The 25,640-nt window shown below is 34.9% G+C and overlaps 1 long non-coding RNA gene across 1 annotated transcript in view; it reads right to left on the bottom strand.

Moving 5' to 3' along the window:
• The window catches only part of LOC106016319 (uncharacterized), a 240,814-nt gene that overhangs the window by 208,800 nt on the left and 6,374 nt on the right, over positions 1 to 25,640 (bottom strand). The window contains exon 2 of the long non-coding RNA XR_005268274.2: positions 772 to 826. This is a non-coding gene — a long non-coding RNA (uncharacterized lncRNA). The remainder of the gene's footprint in view (positions 1 to 771; positions 827 to 25,640) is intronic.

The following is a 25,640-nucleotide window of genomic DNA, read 5'->3' on the forward strand; positions in this document are numbered from 1 at the left end:
TTTATAACAAAACAGGCATCTGTTCTTGTTCCTTTGATATGTTATCAACCACGACATAGAGCACCACTAGAGAGAAAAGTGAAAGCACTTTAACTTTTCCCAGTATGTCATTTCTTTCTACCAACCTCCAAATCTCAATATTGGATTTCATCTCAATCTCTCATCATCACTGTTTTCTACTAGCTAACACTGAAGCACCTCAGATATTCCTGAAGTGATACTATATGTGCACAAAAGCACAAAAGAAAAAGCTCTGTAGTTTTAAGCACTCATCAGCAACAGAGAGAAGCAACACTGCTGGTACTACATTCAACACACACGCATGTCCTGCTTTCACTTTGTTTTCTTTTCATGACTGCTGTGAATGTTTCAAGCCATGGTATTTGGGCACAAAAACTATGGAGTAATGAAAACCTGTGAACATCACTAATTACCTAAAAAAGAATTTTTGAAAAATATAAAGAGCTTCTTCAAAAATTTCTGCTTAACTCTAAAAGACAACTAGTCTGATGAAGGAAAAGCAGCCACCAATAGTCATCCACTATTCTACTCTGCCAAGGACAAAAAGACAAATTGTGAAAACATGGAGTACCACATTGATACAAATGGAAAATATTTTCATAGAGTTTAAAACATTTTTTCTAATGAAAATAAAAACTCAAGAATAAAATTTCACGGGAGTACAGTACCAGTGAAACACTAGGTAAAACTTGATTCTAAAAGAGCAAAGATCATTAACATCAACTCAGTGTTATGTCCTTTGAGTCTTACCTTGTCTTGTTAGGTCTTGATTTTGAAGCTACATCAGTGTTCTTTTATAGCTGGGCTGGGAGAGAGAGAGAAAAGCAATACTTAGTATGCACAAACGATTACAAGTGATAAATAAGAACTGTCAGCAACAATTTCATTTCAATTTTGCAGTTAAACATTTCAATTCTTTAATATCAATACAACTAAATATTAACCCTAAGGTCAAAATTATTTTTCTACCTATATAGCATAAGCAAAAAAGGTGTTAAACTCATGCTGGTCTCTTAAAGCTTCTGGTGTTATGCAATTTTGGGATTTTATGGATTTTGGGAATTTCTAAGTCGACAAGATTTTTCACAAACAGAAAAGGATGACCTGTTGTGCCTATATACAAAAAAAAGTAGTCAAGGTTTTACTACATATAAGACAATAGTGTGTATAATGACAATGCAAAAAAGTCAAGACAAAAAAAAAACACAACAGTATATAATGGTAAAATTGTCTTGCACAACCATTTGTGTCTACACAAAAACTCTTATAATGACAAAAAGTATAAACCTTAAATAAATAACCTTAGGCCCAGCTTGGATCCACTTCCCAAACTGAGGCAGAGAAATCAAGTTAGGTTATTAAGACCCAATTTTAAGTATAATAATAATCTTACTAGTTAACATGCTTAAGCCTATTGGCACCATCAAAATATAACAATTTTCAGATCATCTAGGAATTTTCTCCTTTGACCATAAATTGTTCCACTATTGTATCAACAATAAACACAAATACTTCTTCAATTTCTATTTACACTAAATTAAAATCCATCTGAAAACATACATCTTTCAATTCAGAGGGTAATCAAATAATTACAGAAAAAAATATGAATAAAAAGAGAAAAGAAAATATGAAAAATAATTACAGAAAAAAATATGAGTAGCATATGAAGTGAAATCCAGAGCTTGATAATTACAGATACAGTCTACTTTATTTTGGCCAATCAGCTCTTAATAGTTTAGCCTAGTAAGACAAAAGTCAATTAGTACTTCTTCAATAGACTAATCATTTTGCATTTAATTGTCATATCAATAATACAGGTATATCCCTACAGCAAAGTCAATAGTTATTATATCAACTAATTAAAATTTGAGTTAGAAGGTAACTCAATGAACGTTCTATTCAGAAAATGCAAATTCTTAGAACTAAAAACAACACCTGATGGCAGGGTTTGGGGGGTGGGAGAGGTGGGTAGGGATTCTTCTCAGATTCAACAAGAAATACCAGAAATGTGTGGCTTTTTCATACTATTAGGAGTGACTTTTTGATTGGCATAATGAGAAGAACAGCAAAGCAGAAGGGTCTCCTCTCAAGTTGCACAAGATCATAAGATTCCCACTGGACAATATAAAATGCTGGCAGATAGCAAAAGAATTCCATACTTGTTATTCATTTCAAATTAAAATTTGAACATCATCCGAATAAGCCGAGCATTTGAAGCAATTTTCTTAACTTGGTATTATAAAATACAATTACTGGTAGGAAAATAAGTTGTAACAGGAATTGATTGTTTGAGACTACAGGTCTATTAATGACCCCAGGAAAAAAATATCCCTATTTACAGTAATGAGACTAGGAACACTATCAAGTTGCTATGCATTCTTATGCTCTTCATGAATTAGAAAAAGCTTTTGTAGGAGCATTGCTCTTAAGACAGTCTAGAGAGTCATATGTAACACTATATGCATTACATGCAGAACAGAGTAGTCAAAGCAAAGATCAAATATTATACATTGTACATTGTATCCTATGTCAGTAGGATATGCCATTGAACAACTTGTTTTATGCAAAGAAAAGCTGTAAGAGACTAGGGAGTTTGATACCTGAGTGTTAGCAAAAAATCACTGCCTTTTTTTTTTAATATATATTTTCCTAGAAAATAAATAAATTAAAAAATAAATAAATATATATATATATAAAGGAGAGAAATAAGATCTAGGATATCTAAAACTCTAGGTTTTATGGTTGAATTAAAATTCATGGCAAGATTGAAAAATGAGACAAAATGAAGAGAAACCTGATTTCTAAAGGGAGACAAAATGAATTACTCCAATAACATTTAAATTAATCTACAAAAAGAAGAAGTGGAAGAGGAGAAAGAGTAACAAACACAGTAATTAAGAACAAGACAATGTGATAATTTTGGAGATGGATGATCAATGATGCTTTTGGGAATACAAGAGTTTGTGGAGGTTAAAGGAAATTTTGACATGCCTGAGCTAAACAAAACTGTATTTCAGGCTCAATAACATCCCAGATAACAGCAGAAAATCATACATTCTCCTGTGATTGCAACTGCTAGCTAAAAAATATGCAGTATCTTCACAGATTCATTTATAAATAAATTATATAAAAAATGTTTACTCTGAGCTTCTATACATCTGTGTACACAGATTTGTTCATTCTGTATGAAACATCTCACACCTGTATGAAACACCTCAATGTGCAATTCTAACATGATCATGTTGAGTTTTTAAACATACAGTTCTATAATGATCTAGGAGTTAAAATGAGAAATTGACCTTGATGAGTAACATAAAATAGCCTCTAAATACATTCTGTACATAGGAGGGGGAAAAAAAAAAAACAACAACACAAAAAACACACAGCCAACAATAATACCATTAGCACACACCTGCAAATAGGTATGCTGTACATGAAATATTTTAATATACAGTTTAACACAGATTTTCAACATTAAATACAGTTCTGGCCTGATAAAACCAGCTAGAAAAAAAGCAAAAACACTGAGAAATGGAGATGGATGGTGAGACATAAGCACAAAAATTTCATAAATGTCAGATCGTTAATGCTCCTCAACACCTCTAAGTGTTATCTCATCTCTAAAGGTGAAGAAAGAGATATACAAACTAACAAGTACAAACTTTTGCAAAGAGTATTGCTATGAGTAGAATCCCCGTAATTCCTGGTCCTTGAGCTTCAGAAATATCAAACTTCTAAGAATTTTTAATAGAATTTTTCTAAAGGACAGAATGGCATTACAGTCTTTACATTTACATATGCATATGTGCATTCGCATACATGCACACACATACTAAAGTTTGCCTAAGTCCCGACTGGGTAATTCGTCATAGCAATAAATGGAGAGAGAAACATTTCTGCTCACCAGGAAATAATCACAGTGTTTTTCCTTGAATGTTTCTCATGCAAAATCCACCAGTATTCTTCCTGCAACATCATACTGAATTTATGGCTAGAAGAACTAAAAAGCCAGACTAAAAAATTATATTATTGCAGCCTTGGAACAGATTGCTTACAGAGGGTGTGAAGTTACTATCATTAGAGATGTTTTAGGATAAGTTCGGCCAGCATCTATCTGTGATTTGATTCCATCTTGCATCTATACAGACTATACAATCTCCTGCAGTCCCTTCCAAGGCAATCTTTATGCAGTTCCACTTTTCTTCTTCATACTATGAATGCGTAAGAGAAATCAGAGAAAGTGTAATGGGATTTTTATTACTAGCAAATACTAGCTATGAAAATAGAATGTAGGAGGTCTATCACCTCTGTGATTCTGTGATTTGACTACTAAACCACAATACCTTAAAACATGTATCTTATTCCCTCACAACCTGCTAATATAATTCAAAAAACAAAACAAACAAAAAAAACCACCTGCAAGAGCCAGAGATTTATTCTACTTCCAACACATGCAGTTTGGTGTATGAACCACGTAATGCACAATATATATTAGAATTAAACCCTGTCCACCGCTCTTGAAACTACTTTAGGAAATTCATATCAAATCTGTCTGGTGCAGTTAGTTTTTATGACAGAACTATTACAGAGAAATAAACAGTGTCACTGGTGAAAGGAATGTCAAGCTGCTTTGAATTGGCTAAACAGCATCTGATGTCCTCAAGGATTATAGTGCATTATGACCCTGCCCTACCAATCTGTTTAGCTTCTGACGCTTCACCATATGGGGTCAGAGCTGTGATTTCTCATATAATGCTAAATGACCTAGAAAAGCCTGTAGCATTTACATTGCCAACATTTACTAACATTGCAAAGACTTAGGCACAGATAAAAAACCTTCAACATATCTATTGTGATAGAGTACTGTTATATTACTAAATTTGACTCTGTTCCTTGGTTGTTAGGATAACAAAATAAACGTCCACCCATGTGGGTTTCACATATACACAGAACTTAAGCAGTGTTTCTGATATCACCTTGAGACTTGTACTACAACATTTTTCACTGATCATGGCATTTAACAGAAACGGCTTGGTAGGCTGGCAACAATCTTGGGGATAACAAAAAATAAGGTTGTACTAGAAGAGACCACTGTTCATGAAAATTTCACTGTTTATTAAAAGCATCCTTAGCAAGTAGTACAGTGAAATGTTTATTAAAAGTAAATAAAATGCCTTCTTGTGATGTAGTGCATTTTGGCCAAGTGAACAGCAAGGTACTCATTCGAAGTTTAACAAACTGTTCCATTTTTCAAGTTCTGCTTGTTGTCCCATTCTGAGAAGCCCCTGTACAATATGTCTATTACGAAAAAGAAAGTTTCATCCTTTATGAGGCATGACATGTATGAGAAAAGAGAAATAGGCACCATTATCCCAGTTATCCAGTTCATGATGTACCCTCAAATTCCACAGAAATGGAGGCTGGTTCAACATCTTTCATGATCAGACTCTCCAGACTCTCTAAAGTGCGTGTGTGGGGGGGGGGGGAAGACCACTCTAAGGTGGTTTTTAGGTGACCACTTAAAAGGCATATATTCATCCACAATGGTAGATTATTTGCTGTGAAATTAAATATTCCAACATTTATATCTCTGAAGACAGAAAAAAAAAAGCTAAATCAAGCAAAAGAGAAAAAAGCTTCCATCAAGTGTACTTTATGAATAGATGCAAAGAAACTGGAACAACATAGGACCAAAGACAATCTCTATAAAGTTGTACTCATGTGGTCTCTAAATATTGAAAATCTATGTTTTCAACAGGAGTTCTGGTCTAAAAATATCTAGGCTGCAGAACCATATATAAACAATGAAAAAAAGGAACTTTGAAAATTGGAAGGTTTTAACAAGATTTTACTTCCTTTTATTAGAATTTATAAGAAAAATATATCTGTTTTCATGACTAGCACAAATAAAAGTATATGTTAATCCAACAGAAACAATTCAACCAAACATGACATTCCTCACAAGCAAATGAAGCTGATTCACTGATTAAAAAAACAAACAAAAACAAACAAACAAACAAACAAACAACAACTACAAAACTTGACATAAGAAACTCTCCTTTGGACATATGTATGAATTCATCTGGATGACATTATCATAAAAACTACAGATAATGAGGAAACAGAAAAGATAAATGGAAAGGGAGAGGCAACGCGGGGAAAGGGATAATAGATCAATAGGTTAACCATCTTCAGTAGTTATTTCACAGTGAGACATTCTAGAACATCTTAAATGAGTAGAAATGGCTCAAAGGATACAAAAGGGTATGTGCCAAACATCCAAGAAAGCAATTTTGATGTGTTTACAGAACTGTCAGTGGGAGCGATGTCAAATAATAAAGTGGATATGATTTGATTTCATAGACAATTATGGGTGAATGTTGAGTGTCGTGTTCAGGAGCAGAGACCCAACCTCCATTACTGTTAATGGGAGCACTGACTCCTGCAGTGTACTAGAAATGTAATTGTTTGGCCTCCAAATACCAAAGCAGTGCTAAAATGAAGACGTAGTGAGGATTTCTCAGAGACAGAGGCACTAGAAATGCTACATTAGTTAAGCAAGATACTTCATCAGGGAAAGAAATTCTCACTTGCTATTACACTATTTTCTGTTTGAGGACTGTGCCTCTTACTAAGAAGCAATTGCCTGTTTCTCTTTGTTCTTGCTCTTATTATTTTTCCTGTTCCTCCTACATGAAAACATAATGAGATTAATTTATTTCACAGCTTATAAACTTCCTCTACCACAAACTGACAACCTCACCATCAAACCATTACTTATCATCCAGGAGTTTCCTTTCCTAGTATTTTTGCTTAAGGAAAGGTTGACTAGAAAACAGGAATTCAATTTAATAGGCAAAAAGACTCAGCTTAGAAATATTTTGCAAAGCAGGCACCACTCTTATGTCCCATATGAACAGCCAATTACCTTACCTGCAGACTTACGTTCGTGTCATTATTCTTCCCCATAATCACATAAAGAATATAAGAATAGCCATCCTGACTATTTAGCTCATCACTACCTATGTTGTATATTGGATGTCTTCATCCAGCACGCAATAAGCCATAGATCAGGAGTTTCTTAAATATTTCTGTATTTAGCAGCTCTTTATGGATTTATTTTTCTTATAAGGATTAATCCAAATCTCTCTGAACCGATGTAGACTCTGCACCAACAGCATCATGTGGCAAAGAGTTTCAAAACTTTTACTTAAAAAACAAAACAAAACAACAAACAAAACCAAAACAACAACAAAAACAATCATCCCACAGTCCATCTCATCTTCACTCTTTAACTCATTATTTTCTGTGTGGGGCCAAATATCTCAAGCTGAGTATCTGAAATATCAGAAGACATGCTTTAAGCCTCAAGGTACAGAGCTCTTATTCTCTTTAGGAGTCATTGCATTTAGTGTAATTGCCAACACTTTCCTGAAGGCATAGCATGGAGAACTAGCTATGGTCCAGTGATTAAGGCACTTATCAAGGATCTGGAAGAAACAAATAAATGGCATTTTTCCAATAGAAAACATGTTTCGTTGAAAATTTGCATCTAGCTATGTTAAGGAGCAAGCCTGCTTTCCAGATGCTGGGACAGATAAGCGACCTTGCCCTCATCCTGAGCAAAATTCCACCTTTAAAGTTCATCTTCATTAGAAACTCTACATATTGCCCCCACCAATGGGAAATAAAAAGGCAAACCACAGAGGCTAGAAGATACAAAATATTTCCTGTGTTTGAAAGCATGAAAGAAAGAGATACATTTTAATCCTCATGTTCTCAAAATAGACTGTATGTACTGGATGAACCGACACACTGCTGGATACTATCCACAAGAAAAGCTGATTGATAGACAATAATCTTTACTGTATCATCAATAAATGCAACCTAGACAGTAAATGCAACAATATACTCCTTTGTTGTTGGTTCCTTCAAAGCAATGGGACAAGCCTATCAGGCATTGCCTGCAGTTCTTCAAAGGTTGCAGACAATTGTTTGCTCAGCAGTTGATTCCTCTTTGAGAGAAGAAATACCCAGTGCAGTTCAGGGTTTACTGCTAAGGGACATAATGAAAACAGTGATACAAAAGTCTTGTGTAGATTTGAGTCTTCAAGGTAGTATTAACAGAGGACTAAGGGAGACCTACAGACTTTGAGGCCATGTGAAACAAAACAAATGCAAAAGGTATTAACAACACTGTCACAAAAAACTCTTTGGCTGTTTTTCTTTTTACTCCAAAACTGAGTGTTATATATCTACCCATCATTAATTTAATACTGATAAACAGGAAAACTTAAACCCTGAACTATTACATTCTAGCCAAAAGGGGTACAAACAGACAAGCATGTTTTCCTAATACTAACTCTGTCAATGAGACAAGCACTTCCATTATGAACAAGTCTATCTGTAAAATCAGTTTCATTTTTTATGGGAACAAAGTGAAACAAAACTTGATATAGAGCTCTTTTTGTACTAAATTTAAAAAGTTTTGGTGTAATGATGAATTCTACTAGCTAAAGTAGATGTTCACAAACATCTTAGTCATACAGTCATACAGTCTGAGTTTTTGGGTAGACCTGTGTGGAACCTGGAGTTGGACTTGATGACCTTTGTTGGTCCCTTCCAACTCGGGATATTCTACACAAAATACTCAGTTATAGTCCAAAATAGTCAACAAACAAATTTCTGTTGAAATTTTCTGTTTGAATATAACCTTGCATCACAAAAAGAAATGGTCAAAATTTAAACTGAGGTCAGTTCAGGTGACAAGAAAGCACCCATATGTACATAAAATCTAGAATATTTTTCTTTATGGTTATACATTTGAAAATACAAATACATGTACAAAACCACTTTTTGTTTAATATCCAATTCATGTAGTCCCATAAATCCAGAAAAGTATCAGTAAGCACAAATAGCATTTAAATTACCAATATTAATTGAGAGTATATATGAATTTGCCAAGACCTGTTACAGAATCTCAGAGTGGTCAGACCTTTGACAAAAAACTGCCTAGACCTTTTCTTAAAAGCAAGCACTGAAAAGATTCTGATCTAAAAAGATCAGAATGGCTATCAGAATGGCTTTTAAGCTCAAATGCCAAGGTGTTTTTTTTTTTTTTTGAAAATACACAAAACAACAAGTAATTTTTCAAATAAAGAAAATTGAGAGTGATGAGAGAGATTAGAAATAGATCAGAAATAAATAATATTTGTAAATAGATGTCTTCCTATTGCATCCTTGCAGAGTTTTTCCTTACTCTCAGGCTTGCTCTCAATCAAGCTATTCTTCAAAGTTTCCTTGGATGCAGTAGACTGACACATGCTCTGTTATATCTCTAGGTAAAACATTTCACGTGTTTCCTCAGAAGTCTCAGCACTGTGGGTCTCCTGCATGCTCACTTGTATTTTCCTCTTGCCTCAGCTTGTGCACCAGAAGTGTATTTCTTCTTCATTTCCCTCTTATATCCATGAAAAGGAGCAATCTAGTGCATTGTGCACAAATGGCTCTACCTGACCTTAGGTCAGAATAGGGCAAATCAGCATTCGCCTTGTCCAGCCACAGCATTTGAAAGAACATTGTAACACTCAAAGCAATAAAACACACTCTGTCCATCATATTTGTACCATATACCTCTTTAGTAGTAATTCAGCCAGAAGGTTTCAGCAGCAAAACAATATCATAGGATTATACAATCTAGTTCTAAAAGTGTTGTAGAAACTGACACATTAGACAAGTCAGGAAAAGTGACGCACACCATAGGTGAGGACATTATGCAATTCAACAGAAGACCAGAGCAACTTCATAAAAACATTATCTATCTATCTATTTATAAACAACTCAATAGGACAGAGGTATGAAAAAATGTGAGTTCTGTTCTATCTTTGATGAGTGACTTTGCAAGCTTTTTAATATATGTTAATTCCAAAAAGAAAAGGAAAAAGCAAACAAAAAAAATCTTCTAAGTGACCAAGTGAAATACCAAAATTTATCTGTAAAACAGATGAGCAATTAGAAATAAGGCTAGCAGACCAAAAGAACAAGGAAATATTCCATGTCTTTGGAAACAAATATATTAAGTATTAGTCAAGAATTCATATTCAATTCTATGATTGACATTGTGAATCTATTTATCCAAAGGTAGAACAAGCATTTTTTGAAAAATACGAATTTCAAGAGCTGCAATGAACTGACTGGAAAGTATGGATTCTTATATTTCCAAAGACTTAAATCAGGAGAAACTCATGGTAGACCTCAAATATTTCATGTAAACATAACTTAGGAAAATTCAATAGATTTGTATCTTTGTTGAATCTAGTAATTTCTAGCCTAAAAATAGAAAAATGTATAAGAATCTAAGAATTTTCATTTAACTTTGTGGTTTCATTTTGATAATCATTTTAAATGCCAGAATGTGGCCCTCTAAATATAACTCAAGGTATACAGGGTACTTTCTAATATAATTTAAACCTACTAGAAATAACTGACAATTTAACAGTGCAAGAAAAAACAGCAACAATGAAAGTTACTGACACATTGTTCTACTAGGCATAAAAATGTACCAAGGAAATTGCATAAAACTGAGAAGATTTGATTTAAACTCAAAAGTTACACTTCCTTTGAAAGAGGATTGAGATTATTTTCTGCCCATCTGTATTGAAACTGTAGATCTTCCAGTGGCCTATCATTTTACACTACATAGAAACTATTCAGCCAATGAGTCCTTCAAGATGGTAAAGATTGCCAAAATGAGAATCTGGAAAATACCTCAACACCTAATTGCAGAGTTAGTGTAAGGTCCTGTAAGAAATTTAAAATTAGCTGTAAATGAGTTAAATGTATTTTTATCACTTGTTAGCATTTTTACTTAAGATTCCTTCTCTATCTAATAAGGTTTTACCAGCTAGTGTTTACTATTTTTCACAATTGCAAGCTCCAGCAATCCAGATTAGTCCGTCTTCTTTAAAAAACAAACAAACAAACAACAACATAAGAACAGCCCAACAACAACAAAATATAGGCCTACTGTGTTGTGGGTAGTGCACAAAGAAGCATCTGGAGAAACAGAACATTAATGTTTACTACGAGTAATTACCATTTGTGCATAGTTCAACAGAAATTCATTTTCCCTTGGCTTTCAAACTAGGTATCACATCACTACCAGCTAACTGTTGTTAGCTAATTATTCAAAAAGAACGTGATGCAAAAGCAGCTGCCTTTCTTGAGCAGTATAGTGTGCAGCTTCTATAACAAATTCTCTCTAATACAGCTACCATTACTGTACTTGGGTTTAAGTCTGCAGTGGGTTTGTGCACTGACTTTAGAACATAATAGTAAGTATCATGTCACCCTCCAGGTATGTTACCATGATTTCTAAACCATGTTACTGAGTTCAGAATATAACTAATAATGCATCTGTTTATTTTGGGGATGCAAGATTTCATTTTGTCCTTTCACAAAAAGCAAGGCTAAATTTTGTTGAAATTGCATACAAGGACTCAAAAAAGATTGGTAGTATCCAAAGATACTAAGAGCAAGACTTTTCTAATAACATGGGAAACTAACAGAAAAAAAAAAAAAAAGTTTCATTTCTTTGTCATTGGGATTACCATTGTGGAGATCCCTGCTAACCAAGCCTCCTACTTTCATGCTCCACATACACATGCCCAAAATTTATGCCAGAGAAAAGAACCATTAATTGACTTCTAGTTTCACCCCAAATGGCCTTCATTTGGCCTTGTTTGCTCACATTAAGACTAGCAAGTAATCCATCTGCACACAAAGATACTACAAAACACTTAGCATAGTCAACAATTCGCTCAAACAATTAGCACATTTATATTCACTAATTTGAATATAACTAGTCTAAAGTCAAAGCACCTTCACATACATCCTTTTCATCAATCTGAAATATTACATTATTCTGAATAACAATATCTGCTTGATTTACACCTGGCCTTGACCTCTGAGTTCAGGTTAACAGGAAGAAGCTTTTTCCATGACCTCAAAACCATAGCTGTAGCTCAGAATACTGTCAAGTCCTCCTGCCCAAGCTAATCAGTGAATTTCAGAACTACAGGTTTTAAAAATGGATCTGTTCTTAGGAGAACATACTCCATGTTCGTGTTCTATATTGGAAGCCTACCCACGGCCTCCTTCTTTTCCTCTGTTTCTGTGCTGCATGCTGTGCAAATGTTTCTCTGTGCTTATTTTTCAAGTGGCTTCTTAGAGCAGAGTAGATATTCCCTTGAGTGTATTTTCTTTCTTCACCATCACTCTCTTCTATACAAACAACAGATTGCTCTGCTGCTGCCCTTTAAATTTAGAGAAGAAAAATCCCACACTACAGATGTCTCATGATAGGGGAGGGTTACTGCTTCTTTAGCAAAGTAACAAGGAAGTCAAATAACTCAAGTCTTTTTCTTTGTGCCTCTTCAGAGGATACATAGCATGGATTTTCCTCTAATCCTGATCATAGTTTTCAGTCTGTGATTTACAGACCATTGTTAGAAAGCAAGATCATATTGAACACTATTGAGCTACTTGTCAATTTCCATATGCTGTTTTTATTAATTTTGCAGTGATAATATTGCATAATTGCATAGAAGAATTGGACATTACTGGAGTCTCATTTCCCATAGAATTGTACTTGTTGCATGGGAAAACAATGATGGACTAATCAAAACTAGGAGTGATTTCAGTGCAGACATGATAAATTGCAGTGCCTAGCCTCAGTGTCACTATTATTTTTTCTGTTAAAAAAAACTACTAAGAGAAACAAAAGTGCCAACTAAGCAAGTAAAACTGCAGGTAAGGATCTTGCACCACAGACACAAACATGGAGAAATGCGTGGATATTCAGTGAATCTGAACTGTAATAGAACATCTACTAAGATTGTGGAAGCCATATACTATCTAACTTCAACTGCCATATCAAAATGTTAATAAAGAATAACAAATTAAAATTATTAAAGAATAATAACAATTCTGAATAACTTTTGAGATGGTAAACCCTCCACACACACACACAAAAAAAGGCACTTTCTGACACATCATAGAAAAGAGAATCTATACTTGCATAGCTCTACTCACCTCAACCTTTTTTTGGGCTTTGGGAGAAAGCAAGTCATATGAGAAATCTAAGAGGAAAGCCACCAAATTTGTCACAACATAGAAATTCTACCACTTTTGCTCAATAGTCCACCCAAACCATTCTATACAGACACTGCTCATGGGTAAGTTCAAAAAGGCCATATAAACAAACAAAAAAACCTGCTGTCAGAAAAGCATCTGTGCTTTCTGAGAAATTCTGAGATTGGCAGAAAACACGAATAGTATGTTATATGCTGTTTCCAACCACATACAGAGACATTTTTAGCCGCAGATTCTTCATAATTGTATTAACCCTATCTTGTTGTCAATTTTTTTTTTGGCTGAACCACTGCAGTATTCCTCTTAATGCTCTGAACTCTCAGTCATCTGTGTTCTCACATCCAGGTTAACCTGAAAAAATTTCACTCCTCCTAAACTTCTAGATTAAAACTCTGTAAAAAAAATATAGGCCACCGAGAGAAGATGTAGCAGAATAGCTTAGAGAGGCAGCTGCATCGTGAAAAACCCAGAATTGAGACATAAACTGCAGAATTTCTCATTAGTATCAGCTGTTCTGGCCCTCCAAAGTCCAAAGATTACATATTTTCAGGGTGAGATAGGAAGTGGGTATTCTTTTAGTCAAGACACTTTCCTCCAGTTCTCCACAAGCACATTTTGAGAGGGAAGGATGAATCAGAACTGAAGATACTACTAATCAGTATCCAACAAACATGAAAAGCAAAGCAAACAAAGACCTATCTACATTTTTGATTTTTGCCCTGGAGTTTCCTCCTTTTTAATTGGCTGAAGTTCTTTCTATCATACTCTACTGCTTAAGCACACATTTTAATATTTGCAAATGCATAGACATGCCTTTTTTAGCAGTCAAGAAAAACATTAAATTGACTCTTCTGGGTGTGTAAAAACTCCAGCCACAAGATAGATAATAGCAAAGATATTAGAGGGGTGAATCTCTTTAATGCTTTGCCAGTAAATATTAAAACTGTTACAATATAAGTTCCTCACCAGTGGAAAAAAAAAGCCACATTTCAGACTATACTACCATTTAGACATTAGTTTCTCCTCAAAGACAAAAAGTAAAAACATTAATCTGTGCCAAGCATGACTATTCTACTTTGTGACTGAAAACTCAAAGACCATAGAAAACATCAGTTGATATCAACCATCAGAGAGGACTGGCTTTGACCATTTTAGACATAAAAATGCAGACATCAGTACTTCAGCCATCTAATAATCCTATTTGAGTACTCTAAATTTTGTATGCCTTCATGTGATTTACATTTTCTCAGCAAGAAAAAAAAAAAAAAAAAAAAAGGAAGCAAAGAGAAAATATTTTCTATGCTTTTGCATTTGATTTCAGCTTTTGGAGGAAAATGACTGAACAAACTCAACATATATCTTGCTGTGCATTGCAGAACATCAAGCATTCCTTTGTTGCATTAACACTCCATGTGTCTTGCACAGCTTTGCTTTTTTTTTTTTTTAAACCTTAAAATACCTCATAAACATTAGTTAATCCAATAAAACAGCAGTGTAATACTGAAAGATTCAATTGTTTCCAGAACTTTCAACTATTTCATTACCAATTTATTTCTGCTTTCATGCATCGAAAATACTGAATAGCCTGCCAGAAACAGCTGCAAATTTGACAGGAAAGAGATGCTTTAGGAAGACAATTTCAAATCCCACAAAGCAGAGAGTAAGCAGTTTCGTTTTGCAATTTTCCCCATCCTAAAACCAGTCTCTTCCTGTTTTTCAGAGAATTTTTAATAATGTCTTTCCTTGTCTAGAAGTCAATGGCTTAGTCGATTTCCAATTTCAACACCCTTAACTGCCATTGACTTTTTTGAAAAACAAAAGTTTATTTAAACCTCTGGCTATGATTTCTCAAACTAGTAAAACTGTGGCTAGCAGCCCATGCCACAAAAATAGCTTCTCCCTTTCCTTGCCCTCTAACCACTTGGTGATCACAAGTCTGCCGACCCTGCTATCTTCCTTTGCCTCTCTGTTCTCAGAGAAATGCTGGGTCAGGAAGTTAAAAAATGTAAGAATTTTCTTTTTTATCATCAGTCATTGTATACCTCTGGGATTTAAGGGACATTAGCTACAAGCCATACTTTCACTACACAGAAAGAGAGAAGGCAAACGTCAGAAATAGATGAAGTGATGGAATAAAAGCCAGTAAAGTGCTTTGATGACAAAGGTTATGCAAGCGTGAAGGAACAGTCTTACGCTTCTCATCAGCAGGGAGGAAGGGACTTTGAAGTACAATTTGATGGCCAAACAAAAGTCAAGAACTGACTGAAAGTTTTGGTTTGGGTGGAAATTACAACAGTGTCAGAACACAAAATGCTACCGTATATCACCCCAGAAAATTCTTACATTCATAAAAAAGAACCTGATAAAGAAGCAGACCTTTCAAAACATATAACTTTCACACACAAACCTCAGACATGCAGCTGTTCTATGGTGACTGAATACCTTAGAACTTTTGCTCTGAAATGGGTAGGCTCTGCTGTGCATTTTGCAAATTTATAAGCAAGAACAAATCCAGCACTGAAATATATACAATACACACTGGATTAGTAGAATACAAAAAACAACAACAGCCGAAAAGAAAACAAAAATATATCAAAAAAGGATACCATACTTAATAATTTAGTATAAATAAGTATAATTAATTGAGACATTCTTTATCCTATTTTATCTCTCTAAAGACAAATTAAAGAAATAGAGACTGTGCCAAACACTACAAATTAAAATCAGATACCTCTGTACATTTTTGACAAAACATTCAATAGGAAAACCCTGTTTACTGTTAAAAACAAAAATATTTAGGTTTATTTTCTCTAGGATGTGAACTAGGCCACTGCTCTCTCTTTCACATTTTCCTTCTGGTCCAGCATATTCTCTACACTTGTATCATTTTTACAATGCATATGAGACACACATGATGGTTCTCCCACCTCATGCATTAAAAAGTCATTCAAGAGCTCATCTTCTGATACAGAGCTCCACGGGCAAGATGCAAGGAGGAAAACAAAACAAAACAAAACAAAAAACACATCCTCCCCAGACACATCCTTACCCCTCTCTCTCTGTCATACCCTTGTATAATCCTGCCTGCCTGACACTCTATGGACTGTAGATAAACAAACAAAAAAAAGCCATAATGTTGTTATCAAGACTTGTTCCACCAGCCTATATACCACCCCTGAAACAGTGAGGTTTGCAGAAACTGCTGATGAAATCCTTCCCCCCATTTAGTGAACATGATAAAGTACTAGTTGGAAAACATTATACAGAAGCCAATAAATTAAACCATTTGCATACTTAGCAACAGCATGGTAATGAAAACTTCTGAATACATATACATGCATATAAATATAAATAATGGAAGAAAAAGTACCCTTAAGTCATCCATAAAGTTCAATCTCTGTTACTGTTTTCCAGAGCCTGTTTTATAAATCTACTATTTAAATTTCAAATAACTACCCTTCCATAAGATGTAAATAAATCATATAGATGGAAAAAAAATCAAAACTAAAACAGTCTGTTAAAGCTATTTAGGTTTTCCATAGTATTTGTTTCCTTTAACTTTATGGTTACAGCATATTTTTCTTTTATAGAGAGGTCATGTTTCTAGAAATAATGGGCTTTATGGATAAAATCACTTTATTCTTAAACACCAATCGCATAAAAATCACATGTAGATTATACAAAGTTCTCTCAAGTTATTCCATGAAATAATTTTGATGGATTTTTATAAATTTTTAAGTAATGTTTATTTCTGAAATGAAGCAATAGCTTATGACATTTCTTTGATCTATACTGAATTTTATCTATTTTTATTGTACTATAGAATGCACTGGTTCATATATTGACACCTTTTGATGTACTGAAGTCTTCATGTAATTTTTGTTATGTATCATACTTAGAAAATGGATAAACAAACATATGGAGAATATTTATATATTATATGCAGCAGATCACAGGTAGATTCAGTCATTTATTCATGAATAATAGAGAACAGAATTCTGATTGAAAACAACAGTTCATGTGGCTGCATACATCTAAAACTAACATTTCTTACACCTGCATTCTCTGAGATATGCAGCCCATATGTACATTCACATATATGTATAAGCATTCCCTAATACATGTGACTGAAGTTTTGCATACATAAAAGGTGCACTCCTCCTCTTCTTACTCCTCAGCACAGAAAATATAAATGATGCCATATTCCACTTGTATTACCCCTTTCCTCTTTGGCAGAGGCAGGGGAAAGAAAAGTTAGCTGCACATCTCAGAAAGTAGAAATGACAGATTAACAGGACATTTTTCTTCCAAGCAGAGTGCAGGTATATGTTCTCAAACTGTGCGACGTAGGCAACTGCTTTGCACTGTGTATGTGCAGCCCCATTCTGTTGAGGATGTAAATCTTGCCCAAACCTCAACAGCACTGTGAAGGGGACCAGTCCCTCACAAATCAGTGGACCCAAGCCAGAAACGTGTCCACATAGCTTCTCATCTCAAAAACGAAGCATAAGTCAGAAAGAGCTTTGTTGGCATGGGTGATTGAGATGATCTCTGCCAATGGGTGCTTGACTGAGACACCAAGCAAAGGAACCCTTGATGTTCGCAGTCAACTCAAATTGAACTCCTGTGCTGGACTTACCTGAAATTTGAAACACCAGGGTTGTACAAATACCTGGAATATGGATGCACAAACAGGCAATGGATCTCAGAAAGTAGCCCAAGATGGTAAGATTCAAAGAGAACAGGAGACTGCTTCAACAGCATCACACAGCAAGAAAACTTGGAGGCTGGGCAGACTGTAATAGTGGCAGATGCATTTCCCCTGAAATACTGAATCATGTGCCACACAAAATTTTAATGCATCTTAATAACAGAGACTGCAGCAAAGATTTTTTCATACTTTCCTGCAGTGTCTTTTAAAACACACAAAAAAGAACACAGTAAAGTTCCACAGGGCTTGTCATCACTTTTATGACCTGACCTTATTTTCAAATATGCTACCTAAATCTTCTGCTTCTCCTTCCCCCTTTCTTGTTTAAATAATTAGTTACCATGGAAACAAATATAATTCTGGTATAAACACCAATTTGTGTCACTGACATTAATGTGAAATATCTCCCCTTTCTGTAGATACATGGAGATAGCAGTGACCATGAAATATACTTCAAGTTATATACAGCTTCACACTATTTCTAATGACAAAGAATATTAACATTGAATAAAATTGCAAAGCTGTCCAAATAATAAAAAAGAAGAAATTAAGATCTTTTCTTCTTTTAAGAGAAATGGGTTTAGATCACATTGAGTAATTGAGCAAGTATTTCATCCTCCTCAATTTACAGTTATTTTAAACAAACCAATCACTTCTGCAAAATAAATCACAGTCAAATCTACAAAGGAGGAACTGGGTATCATTTGGACCTCCAGTGGCAAAATAATATGTGGCTTTATCATTTCAACTACTTCACAAAACCTGTCTGGCTGGTTGGAAAAAAAAAAAAAAAGTCTATAATGCTACCTCGGGAGACTTAATTTCAACCAAGTAATCAGAGTTCTTTCATCAACTCCTCTCACTTGAAGATATAAATGGCCCTCAGAAATGTGGGGTGCAGAACACTCATAAGAACATTTGCCCTCACAGGTAATTCTATGCAAATAAATGCATCCTACTAGATGTATGAGAGCTAGTCCCATGAGTAAGGATATGCAGACCTACCCCTTAATTAGAACATAGTTTCCTGTCATTTAAAAACTGTTTCATATGCAGATACAGTAAGAGACATCTAAATGAAATCATTTATTCCTGCAATTATTTCAACATGAAAAGGAATGTCAAAGTATGAAACTATGACTGTAAACTGACGTGACTTTAAGATTGTAAATACTACCCTGTATTTTCAGAACTGTAACTGCACAAATACAGTATGTCATTAATTTACCTTCCCCCCCCGCTCCCCCCCCCACATTGGAAGGGAAAGGAAGGCGATGATTGAGAAGGTATGAAAGAATACAGCACAGAAAAGGAAGAATTATGTTTTGAATGAATTTTGCATAAGATCTTCTTTTAAATATTTAAAGCCATATAACTGGAAGAGCTTTATCAGGCTCACCATTTAATCTTGCAAATACCTTTCTTTCATTAACATGAATTATCAATTCATTTAGAGTATGTTTTTTAGTAACCTATGTAAACAGATAAACTGGCCAAAGGAAAAAAAAGAAAGGAAATCAATGAGAAACAAATAAAAAGTGCAAGTCCTCATCATACTTATTCAGAAGATAAGAAAGTGAACTTTTCTAAAGTAACTACAGACAAGAGGAAATGCTACAAATAACCTGTAGTGATAGAAAGACAAGATAAATGTGTGCATGGATTGGAGATTCCAAATCAATTATTAAAAGATTTTTTTTAAAACAATGGTTTTAGCAGAGCTGAGTCACTCAAAACACACTTTCAGGTTATTAGCTTGATTAAGTGTAGAGAAAAATTAAATATATTTATTTTCAGAAGTTTTCAATTATGGATACAAGTTTCTCATTAATATGCTCCTTTAAGTTCTGTATTTGTTATATGCCATCATGTAAATCCCAATATATTAGACACCCTCAGCTGCTGATAGCCATAAACTCATTAATAATGGGGATCAGGGCACATGCACTTCAGTAAGCCCCCTTTTTTCTCTTTCGTTACTATTGCCAATAATTAAAAATCCACTTTCCCTTCCACTCAAAGCACTAAGCTTGCAGTATACAATTCATCCAAATATTTATACCTATCTGCAACATGCTTCACTGAACCTTGTTATGAGGGCCCCCAGCCTTCCATGGAAGAGTAAGCAGACACCCAACTCCTAGCTCTCTCTGCCATTTACTTTCTGAAAGTCAATATCATAAAGTGGGCTAATGAACTATTAAGACAGCTCAAGCACTCATGCTGCTGCATTAGAAAGAAGATACCTGGAAGATGCATAAGAAGATGCCAGGCTGTCAGCAAAACTAATAAACAGGCAGAAATGAACGTTAATACACAGAAAATCATTGCTGACTGTCACACAAAGAAAAGTTGGGAAATGTAAATTATTTTCTTTACATGGTTTCAGTAATTATTTGAAACATATGGCCTTATGCAATTTGAAAGAAAACATAAACTAAAAGTAGTTGTTTTGCTAAAGTACCTGACACAGTAAAACCTTTTACTATCTATCCAGACAGATATTGAAACTTTCAAATCAAAACTGATCATTTGCAGCACTGTACATTATATTTCTTCTAATCCCCTGAGTAATCAACCAACAATTAAGAAAGAAGATTAAATGGCTTTTAAGAGTTGTAAATGGCTTTTAAAACAGTCGTCTCCTTTAAAAGTTGTCTTCCATGATCACTAAATATGACCCCCAGTTTGTACTAAAATCATTAACAGAACTGAGAGTTTACAGTAAGAGCCACACAAAGGGATCACTATGCAGTTTCCTTTGTTGCAGTGTAAATTACTGTATTCAAGGAATATGACAGGACTACACACATGGTATATGGATGCAAAATTGCAAACACTGAAATAACAACAGTTCAAGAATTTTTTGTTCTTTAACATAACTACCCATGTTCATCCAAAATCCATTTTGATTTTGCATACAATCCTAGCCCTTATATGTGACCGTCACATTTAAGCAGGGTGATTATTTCAGCTGCTGTCTCAATCATTTGGTTATGTTCATAGTGTAACTGCATTCAAATTGTGGCATTTGACCAGGGTGAACTCGTTAATGGGATAATAATATCACAAGTGACTACCTATCCTTGCCCTGATGTCTATCTCAGACCTGCAACCTAACAAAGTAAAGGTTTACAGAGATACTGCAAAAATATCTTTATTCACCAGAAACTGTCTCTAGATGTTGTTAGAAGGGCATTTTAGATTTTTTTGCCCACTTTTCTGAGAAAAGAAAGCTGACCTGATCACACTGAGAAGTATAAATTGACAATGTGATGCTGTCATATGTCAGTCATACTTATTAACTTTTGAGCTGATTAGCTAATTATAACCAATACGACAAAACTACCACAGTTTCAAAGACCATTAAGTTCCTGAGGGGGGGATGGGGGGGGGAGAGCAGAGAAGGATGGAGAGTAATAAAGATTTATCATCAGATTTAGTGCCTCTTGCAGAAGGAAAGGCTTCCATTTCAGCTCAATAGTTCTTTCTTCAACCAATCAAAATTGAATTAACAGGAATTAATTATGGTACTTGTTATCTATTATTCAACTAGAACGTGAGAAGGATTTGAGAATGCTGTGAAAGAAGTGGCAATGGAAGGAATGGTATGAGCCTGTTAACACTTCAAGAGAGGTCAGAAAATACAGAATATGGTGCTGAAGTGTAAGAGACTAACGTAAAAACTGCAGGAAGTCCAAGTCCATTAGCTCTCCTCAGGCGTGAATCAATTTTGCAATCATGTCCCCACCAAGCACTCTAAGATGTTTGACAGCTATTTTCTTCTCATAGAGAAGATCTGCTACAGAACTATATTAAAAGCAGCATTTTCAAAACTAAGTCACAGGATAAAAATATGCTGGTAAAAGACAGACATATGCATCTCATTGTTTCCAAATTCCATCATTGATCACTTAATACCATGCTCTGCTAATCATCATCAGTCTCACAGATTGGTCACGCCCAAAACAATTTTTCCCGTCAAAAATTAACATAGTAAAAAAAGGATACATGCAAGGACTTAGGAAATACACAAATTTGTACGAAGAGTATATACAGTAGGAATGACAGTATCAACACTCAGAGAAGATGCTTGTATTTCAGAGGCTGAAACACTACTTTGTGTATGAGACAATGCCTGATCATTACTCTTGTCCCCTTTGCTCCCCATTGTTTTTCATTGATGCATTTTTATTAGTCTGAGGAAGATGATGATGACAAAAATGTAACTATTCAGGAAGACACAGCAGGAATGCTCTTGCAAATAGACTGGCATCTCCTTGATGAAGCGGCTGAGATATTTTGGAACAGATTAATTCAAAAAGAGACAGACTCTGCCTTGGCCCACTGGGGATGCCATTCACAAGACACCACAGCTGAGCAGTGACACTAAGGTTTTATAGGGAACAGTCTCTGGAGGCTGCAGTACTAAGGAAACACTGGTCTGAAGCTCAGAGTATGGAAGCTGAGGGAGGTGTAGGAACATGGCAATGCTGGTGTTGCTGCGTAGAAAAGTCACTGGTCAGTGACCTGGCAGACGAACAGTGCCTCTGCACTTGCTTATCCTCAGCTTTTCTCTCTCTGCTCACCAGCAGCCATGGCACTGCACTATGTGAAGAATACACCACAGCCCTTCCAACACAATACTACTTCCCTCCAGCAAAGGAAAAAAAAACAAACAAATCAGGCCTGTGTGAACAGACCTCCTAGCATGTGATTTGGCCTCCACCTTGATCTGCTTCTAGGTGGGATCTCCTGTGGGATCTCCTCACAGGTAGCTGTGTAATGCCCTTAACAATATGCTCTAACTTTTGGATAGCCCTGATCAGGCAGTTGGACTTGATCTTTGTAGGTCCCTTCCAACTGAACCATTCTATTCTATTCCATTCCATTATACATCTCTCTCACCACTTACTCTCTGAAAATACTCCACAACTTTATATTACAGTGATCATATACTCCAAAAGGACTTCATTTCTATGTTGTTTTCCACGTAGTTTATAAGGAGCTCAGTGGGGTAAATTTCCTTGGCAGGAATTTAGGTCAAGTTTGATTCTTCCAAGGCTGCTCAGTACTTGTGTATGAAATATCCATACACGAATGAGGCATTTATTTTGACACAAAGAGAACCAGACACAGGCAAATATCTATGATCTGCCACCTTAAGTGGAGGAATAATAATTCCATTTCCTTTTGGACTATAGTCTGTTTGACAGCTCAAGTTTAGAACCCACAACACTTTGACACTAAGCCAAACTGTCACTCTGACATTTCTGTGTCTGAGAAATCCTGAATCTCACAGGTAAACTGTGAAAGCTGAGAAGTAGGGAGTGAAAGTGTGAGGCTCATAACTGTGACAGTAGACAAACTCTGAAGAGTCACTTTGTATGACCTCTGTTTTCTTATAACTTGGGGCAACATAAAGCTGGGAAAATAGAAAAGAATAAAACCTATAGAACTTTCTTGCAGACAGAAGAAACATATGCTCTACATAGCAAAAAAATAAATTTAAAAAAATGCATGGTAGACTAGATAAGACAGACATTATTTAAAGTGAAATATACCCTTGAAATCTAGATAAGGAATGCAAGAAATACATTCATGTTATCATTTTTATACACTGGTGAGCAGGAAAAGAAGGTACATGTTACAAGTCTGAATTTTCTCAGATTAATTTTCTTTGGTACTATTACAGAAAGAAGAAGAATATATAGGGGCTTTCATAGGGTCAAAAGAAGAACCAAGACCTACTGACCTCTATAATTATGATTTATTAATTTAAGTGAGTTGTTTATATCCTGGCAGCACATTTAATGCTATTAACATTTACACAATCAGATATATCTTATTAAGATGATGCTCACACCACTCACACTCTCAATATTCCTTGTTTCAAAGAAAAAGTAAAAAAAAGTACACACACTAGGAAAGCTTAGCACTTCAAAGGAGCTAACAGCTAACAAATGTGGCTCAAAACCACCACAAGCCTAGTAGAGAATTCAGACTACCTCTCAGAGCCCACATAAAGTTGAAGTTCCTCAGACAAAACAGAAGCACAAAAGTACATCTTATCTATGGTGTGATTCCTTATCACCTCATTTAAAATCTTCCAGACACAAAATAGCTTCCACTAAAAAGTAGAAGGGCTCAAAATATTTACTGGATAAGCACTTCAGGAGATACATTTTGTCAAGTTAATTTCTGCACTAAGAAGATAAGTAAAATTTTTAGGAAAATATAGCAGATCAGAAACAGAATTAAAGCAATTTTTCAGCACAAACTTGTTCATTATATAAGAACAGGGTATATCATAAAGAAATAAGTTGTTATTTGACATATGCCAGCATTCTGTACCTTTCACCTAAGAATATCCAGAATTTGTTTACAGAACAAGGAAAATGCTTGTTATCTTTTTATTAAGCACTGGGAAATTAGGTATAAAACAGCAAAAAAAGAAACTCCTCCAAAATCTTGTGACAGGACACTGAATTAGAACCACATTCTTTGTATTTCCATAATCTTGTCCAAGTAATCTGCTACTGCCTTATAGTGATTCTGTATGCAAAGTGTTTTTACCTGAGCTGGCTTTTTACAGTACAGTCACCTGACCTTGAATTTGAGGATCATTTATAAGGGTAACCAGTCTTATATATTTTTCAGGGGAGAGCTGTCAGGCATGGAGGACTTGAGTAACTAGCTAAATCAGCAGTACAAATAGGAGCAGTAAACTACCTGCTTCAACAATTTAAATAATTGCACAATTGATGAGGAATTGAAGAGGCATGCTTTCCTTAAGAAGCCATGGAAAGTATCAGAAAATAACCCCCCAAAACAAACAAATAAACAAACAAACAAAATTCTCTAGTGATCAGCAGAAATAGTCCAATTTCAGGATCCTCATGCTGTTATTCCTGTCTTTCAGTGTAACCTGAAGACTATCTTTAAAGCAGAGTAGAAAATGTATAGAAAAGTTCCAGGCTCATTAAATTCTTGGCCAGAATGGACAGAAATACCTGTGGGTGATTACTACTGCAAGAACTTGAACTGATGACCTCACATGAACAGACATACATTTTATCAATTCCCCAAGTTAGAATTCACAATATGACCCAAGCTGCAATTTCAGCAGCAGCAACCAATAACCTTTTCTTGCAAACAAATAGATGCTTCTTAATACTTGCAAGATATCTTGTGCTGTTCAACTTGTCTATACTCAAATATACAGAATACACTGTGTATTCAGGATCAGCATCTAAATAACTAAATTCAGTATTTTAATTAACTTCAAAGAGTGAAAGTCAAAACAAAGGTTAGCAAAGTTTGTTAATATTTTCCAGAGCTAAGTATTGTGTGAAAAGACTCTGCTACATTGCCAAGCTGTAGATCCAATTTGGATTATTTTGAGTTGATAAACAGTGACGTTTCACGTTCAAGAAGTATATGACAGGATCTGCCATGCGCCTTGTCATATTGCAGGGACTAGCTGATAATGCTGAAAAAGATTTTGAAACTTTTCCTGGACACATACACGTAACACACACATAAACAAATCAAAGTAATGTCATCAAAGAAACAGATTATTGTACTTATTAAACAAAAAAAAAAAAAAAAAAAAAAAACACACCAACAACAAAACAACTATGTATAGATGGCCTCAAAAATTTAAGATTTGTATATTTAACTCACTGAAGAGAAAGGTAAAATAGAAACCATTTACATACTATGCCCTTCTTCGTTGATATTTTATTTTCTAACT

This window comes from Anas platyrhynchos, chromosome 10 (assembly GCF_047663525.1).
Source record: "Anas platyrhynchos isolate ZD024472 breed Pekin duck chromosome 10, IASCAAS_PekinDuck_T2T, whole genome shotgun sequence".
Classification (NCBI taxonomy): domain Eukaryota; kingdom Metazoa; phylum Chordata; class Aves; order Anseriformes; family Anatidae; genus Anas; species Anas platyrhynchos.